This window comes from Austrofundulus limnaeus, unplaced genomic scaffold (genome assembly GCF_001266775.1).
Source record: "Austrofundulus limnaeus strain Quisiro unplaced genomic scaffold, Austrofundulus_limnaeus-1.0 Scaffold1201, whole genome shotgun sequence".
In the NCBI taxonomy this organism is placed as follows: Eukaryota; Metazoa; Chordata; class Actinopteri; order Cyprinodontiformes; family Rivulidae; genus Austrofundulus; species Austrofundulus limnaeus.
In genome coordinates this window covers 66,875-73,183 of record NW_013953603.1, presented here as the reverse complement: position 1 = coordinate 73,183, position 6,309 = coordinate 66,875, and positions in this window count along the sequence as shown.

Here is a 6,309-nt window from a genome sequence, read left to right as displayed (position 1 = left end):
GTGTCAGTGAGATGTCTTGGACTGGATGTAAATGAAAAATTGGTCACACTATAAAAAATATTTTATTTTTCTTTAGTTTACTTTCATTTACTAAACACACACAAAAATGTTTTTCTTTAATTTATAGGGAGAACGCACATTTGTAAACTGGATAGTGTGCGTACCATGATGACATTATCGACATGCGCCTCACCTACGTAAACAAGGAATTTCCCTTTACTCGTGGCGGGACATGATCATGTTGCTCTCTGGTCTCAGCTCCAGCAAGGAATATTTCCTAAAGTACTTTGGCTAGGAGCAAATTTCTTGTTCTTCTTCTTTCTCCAACAATGTGGTAACAAGATGTTATGATTTTTTCCATTGCCTCATTCTTTTTACTTTGGACTCAGCCAAGTCAATATTTTTGTTTTTGCTCTGGTCTGGTCTGGTCTGGTCTGGTCTGGTCTGGTCTGGTCTGGTCTGGTCTGGTCTGGTCTGGTCTGGTCTGGTCTGGTCTGTGCGGCTTCTACTTTTTCTGTTTAATGAATGAAGAGAGTGACGGAGGGGCGTTTTTAAAGGTGAGTCAGAGCGGTGTGCACAGGTGCTTTGAGTTAATGATTAGTAATGGAGGGTGGAGGCTGAGAAAAATGTTTGTTGTTTGGTGCAACCAGGTTGTCACAACAGTACATGTTCACCTTTGGCATGCATGAGTAGCTCAAGCATTTTAGACCTAAAATGCATTTTTGAGTAAGTGGTAACTTTAACATGTCACTGATCTTGGACAGGGTAACATGACTGTGAGGGGGTCTCAAACAATGGTGATGTTTAGTCATGGTGATCTCTCACACCAACCACCAGAAGTAGAAGAATACATTMTTTTCCTCTGAACACTGCTGTGGAAACACCTCCACCTCACACAGTGTAGGAACAAGGCTTATGTTAAAATAAGACTTTCTACATACTTCTCATAACAAAGTTATGAGAGAAGTTTTACCAAGGTATTTTCTCATTACTTAAGTATTTTGACTGTGCAAAGTGAAAAGTGACACAATAAGGGAACGTTCAGATGAGTTCAAGTTGATTCATAAAATATTATGCAATCATTTATTTACACAAATTGAACAGATCATAAGTACACCTGATTGTGGGGTTTCCTATAACAAGCTTCAAAGTTAAAATGAGGTAAAACTCGTGTCCAAATTTTAATTCACATTAAACTCAGATTACTCATATAGAACAGTAAAACATCAGTTCTGATGTTAACAACCAAACAATTTTACTGGCAMTTTTAGCTTAAGTTTGGCAAATAAAGACAAAGAAAGGAGGAAAACAAGGTTAGTGTTTCGACTCTTATTTTGTTAAGATGTGTTACAACYGGACCAGCACGTCCTCTCTGCGCTGAGATCTCCACATGACACGTCACCCGGAACACGACAGCGTTTACCTGTTGCTGGCTTCTTTACCACACCCCGGGTAAATACTGTCTCACCTCCGATCAGTCAGGGAACGTTTGTTCGGCCCACTCACTGTTCCTCTGCGAAAAGTGTTATTTTTCGGCAACTTTCGTCTGCTTCGATCTTCGCCAGAAAGATTCAAGCTGGAGTATCCGGTTCGGTCTTTCAAAATAAAATTCTCCCCTAGGGAGTTGAAAAACACTTAGAGACTTGAGTCTCGGATGGACAGTAGCTGCGTGCCACTGTCCTGGCCGTCAGATCTCCCCTAATTGGCTTATGGGCAAGATCTAAGGGCCGAGCTGATTCCTCCGAAGAGATATTCAGCCTTCCTTCCCCAGTTCAGCATCCAGGAAGAAGTGTTCCGTCACTCAAAGACGTCCGTGTTAGTAATAGAAGCGGACGAATTTGGTTCCGCCCTCAGGCGTTAAGAATGAGTCAGGAAAAGAAGAAATGATAAGACTTGCCAGCGGCGCCAGTCAAGGACAAATTCTGTGGTTGTCAAAACAGAATGATAACCTCTTCTTTAGCTTTTCTTTCTGATAGACTCTAAGAGAAATCACTGTAAAACATTTATGATGATTAMTTAACATTTCTGTTTAAATAATCAGTCTGAACTATTTGTTGGTCCAGATAAATGAAAGATTTTCTCAAGAAAAACTAACAATCATATTACTGTGTTTCCAGTAAAATAAAAACAGTGATTTATATAAAAACACAATGAAAACATGGTAATGATTTTCTCTGTGATTTTTATACCATTATTTAATCTTTTAGGCACGAWAAAAGAGTAGAAGTGATTCCACTTTCTTTTTGACAGTCATTATATGATTTAACAAATGCATAAACATTCTTAGTTAAACAACAAATGAATCACGAACAGAAAAGATTGTTCTGTCCATTATTTGATTAAGAGAACTGAGAAATTCTCTTCTAGGTTGAAATGACCTRTCATGGCCTAAATAGAGTTCAGTGTTCCTGCCTTCTCGTCAGGCCTTTCCGAGGCCTGCTTCGAGGCAGTAGATCTTGTTTCTTCACTCGAGGTGACCCCTACAACAGTCACAGACCAGATTTGATCTGTGTGGAAGCAGCAACTCTCTCTGACGGCAGTGTTTTTCAGACCCTCGGCTTTTGACTTTGTTTTAACATTTTGTTGCCTGTATCATTGAAGATGCTGCAGACGGGTGGAAACAGACTTTAGCCTCGCTGCCTGCATGGTAAGCCGCCCACCTCCATAAACTCCTCACCATCAGTTGAGTTAGTGGGTTTGTGAGAAGGTGCAGTTGAGTATGTTTGACCTCTGACCTCTGCTGAAAGCTCTTTGGTCTGTGTGGGTTTTAGCTCAGCTGTGGTAAATCATCCCATAGCGTTTTTTCTCCCTGTATTCTGTTGACTCACAGTTTAGGGAGCAGCAGTGATGAAGAGGAGAACCCCGAGGTTGTACCAGTCTGAAGGTGGAATGCCTTTGATAATGCCATCTAATCCTCGCTGCAACATGCCTGCCAGCCAGGCAGATGTGGGCGGCAGCGGCGGCGACGATGGTTGTTACTCGATGTTGCTCTCACACATCAGTCTGACACAGGTAGGCGATTGATACCCAGCTGGAAGAGCTCCAGGCCGCTGCATGATTCACATCAACCTAAATTCACCTCCTTTTCCCCACACAACCTTTTTCTCTTCAAGCACAATTTCTTCTTCTCTGGAACTCAGTGTAGTTTGGCACTGAACGCTGTGGCTCTAATCCCCTGCTACCCTAAGACCTCTTTTAATTTTTTTGTGAAAGTGGATTTCGGTGAAAAGGAGAGCCAAGGCTTTTCTGTATTGTTATGAGGTTTTTTTTGTTCCCCAAGACGCCCACGACTGCAGAGGATTTAGTCCAACTTTTGTTTACAACACAGACACTGTTGACTTCTGCTCTCTTCCAATTTTTCTATTATGCTTCGTGTGGTAAATAGCAATAACAACGTACTTGACAGAATCTTAGCGTCTTGTTCCTCCCGTGTGTGCTGTGTCACAATGAAGTATACAAAAGCCCTTACCTTTACCATGATGTTCCTATGTGACACCTCCAATCATCTCTGACACAAACACTTGATGCATCAGGCAGACTCAGAGAATGCTGCTCTCCTGGGTCTCAGTCATGAGCTCTAACAACATCTGTTTCAATTATTTTATACATTCGAAATTTGGTTTGTGTGTCTGCCACACTGGAATGCACCAGAAGCTGAAATTGTTTGAGATACTAGAAGGTGAGGCAAGTCAGGTCTAAAGACAGAAATTCTTCCTTAAATACACATGAACTTATTTATACATAAAAATGTTTCTTTGAGATCTTAAAGTTATAATTAACAAAAATGAGGGCCTTTTCAGAGGGCCGGTGGCATGGTGCATTGCAGTCCTGCCTCTGTCAGTGTGCCCCATCATCACTGTGGGGATGATTGAAGAGGAACTTTGGAGTCTGTAGGGACTTGATAAAGCACTATATAAGTCAAGCCATTTACCATTATCTACAATAGGATCATTACACAAAAGATTAAATAACCATTTTTATATAAACTTGTGGATATTTTGCACTCCTAAATAGTGTCTCCAGTGCTCTGACTATATTGGTTCTATTCTGAATGTATAGAGCCAGATAAAACTGGAGTACAGGTTTAACAAGTCCACAGCTGAATACTGTGTGATGAGTGAACACCTATCAGTGTTCACATGATTTACACAGAACCAAGTCAAAGATCAGGGAGGAGGTGTAGAAATATTTGTTAATTTATGTTGCTGCCTCACTACTCAGTGGAACAGGTTTTTTAAGTAAAACAAGATAGGATGTAAAAACAACAGTTCAGACTGAAGTCTTGAACTGGAAGGAAATGTAATTAAAAATAAATGAATATATATATCAAATTAAAACAGAGGAGTATTATTATCTAACTGTAAAATTTTATCAAAATTTTTTCAGAGAAACTATGCTAAATGAGCTTAGTGTTTTTTTTACTTTCTTTCTTTCTTTACAAACTTGCATTTACCAAATTTTTGATCAAATATTTCATATTGAAAATCTAAATAAATACAGAATGAATTGTAGCCATAAGCAATAATCATTGTTATAATCTGAGCCTTTTGCCTGAGATTTTGTCCTTTTTTTACCTCAACAGCAGGTAACTAAGACTTTAGTAAACAAATTTTAGAATTATATTTGTGTGTTCATGTTTTGAATGTGACTTAGTTTAAATGATGCAGATTATGGGTAGATTTTGCTCCCAGATGAAAGGTTTTGTAAATTCAGAAAGTTAGCAGCTTATGCCTGGGTCACTGTTAGCAGGTGATTCACATGATGATGGTTTTARTTTGAGCTCAGGGCCACGAGGCAGATAAAACAGGAGCAGATTGTCATGCTGAAGACGATGGCTGTCACTGCTTCTCCAGGCAGAGAGGAGAGTTTCAGCTGCTGACAGAAAGCAGAAAGACACTTAAAATTATTGGCTTCAATCCCCCCACTGTCACCGGAAAAAAGGAATTAAGGAGGAATATGATTCTAAGCTCTCGCAGCTTGGCGTTAAATCATAAACCAGCCTTCAGTCATCAGAGGCTGTGAGCTGCTTACATGAATCATGTCCTGCTACTTTCTTTTTCCTCTTTCCTGTGGGGGGGCAGTCTGTCACAAGGAGGGTAGGGCTATTACTGCTTTAGTTTCATGTTAACTCATTAACTTTAAGACATGTCACAGTGAAGGCTCATAATACTCCAGCCAAAGCCAAACAGATGTCGTACGGTCACAAGRTAGTTCGATGTTTGTTTTCAAACACAGACGAATCATGCTGAGTCCCTGGGAAAACCCTCCTGCTGCTACAGGTATATGTCATGGCATGGGGGCTTCTTCCTGCTGGAGTTTACATTCTGTCACAGTCTGTGTGTTATATGGAGTTTAAACATTAATTCAACTTGGAAGACTGGTGACCTTACCTGCTCCTGCAGACCTCATCTCAAGCTCAGCTACGTCAGCTCCTGTCTGCCAGTGAATAAAAGCCAGTCACCTCGATCACACAGTCTGTGTGTCAGCTGACCGTTGGGTTTACTCGCTTCCAAAATGTCGCAGAGGCAGGCCAGTGTCTGCTCATCTGTTCTCATTTGCCCTCTTGGTCCCTCTTCTGCCTTCGTCCAAGGCTCTTTGCTGGCCACAGCCGCTCCAACAGCTCCGGCCACTGAAACCAGCGCTCCTCCGGTGGTTCCGCTACCTGCTTCACTCCACCTGTCCAGCATTGTCCTTTGCCTCTCCAACACGCCCGTCACTGCAATGCATTCACTTCAACGCTCCACATCAATGCTGACTTCACGCACGCAGCAATTGGCAATCCCAGCTCTGCTACGTGCTTCATATTTTATTTATCCGTCTGTTCCCATGCCTCCCTCTCCCACTCATGCATTATTAGCAGTTGGCTTCAATCTCTTCAGCTCAGTCTTGTGTCCTCAATATCTGCCTTCCATGGGTATAACCGCCATAGGTACAGGGTGGGACATCCCCCCTTCCAATATCTGTGCCCTCTGTCCCCCCCACTTTTTCAGCTGAAGCAAAAAATAGTCCCCCCATTTTTAAGATGGTGATCACGCCCTTGCTGCCTACATCACACACAGTCATATAGCAGCCGGCCTTCATCTACCAGCACTCAGACAGCCGGCCTTCATCTACCGGCTCGCACCATTTATTGGCAGTCCCACTACACCTCTCATCTTATTCATTCTGCAGTCAGCTGATGTCGAGCGTCTCTGACTTAAAATCTCAGACTTCCTTTTGGGGGGGACATAGAAAAACATTCACCTATTGGGCCTCATGCAAGAACATGTTGGTATTCTTCTCCTAAATTTCTCTTACTTTTGTTCGTAC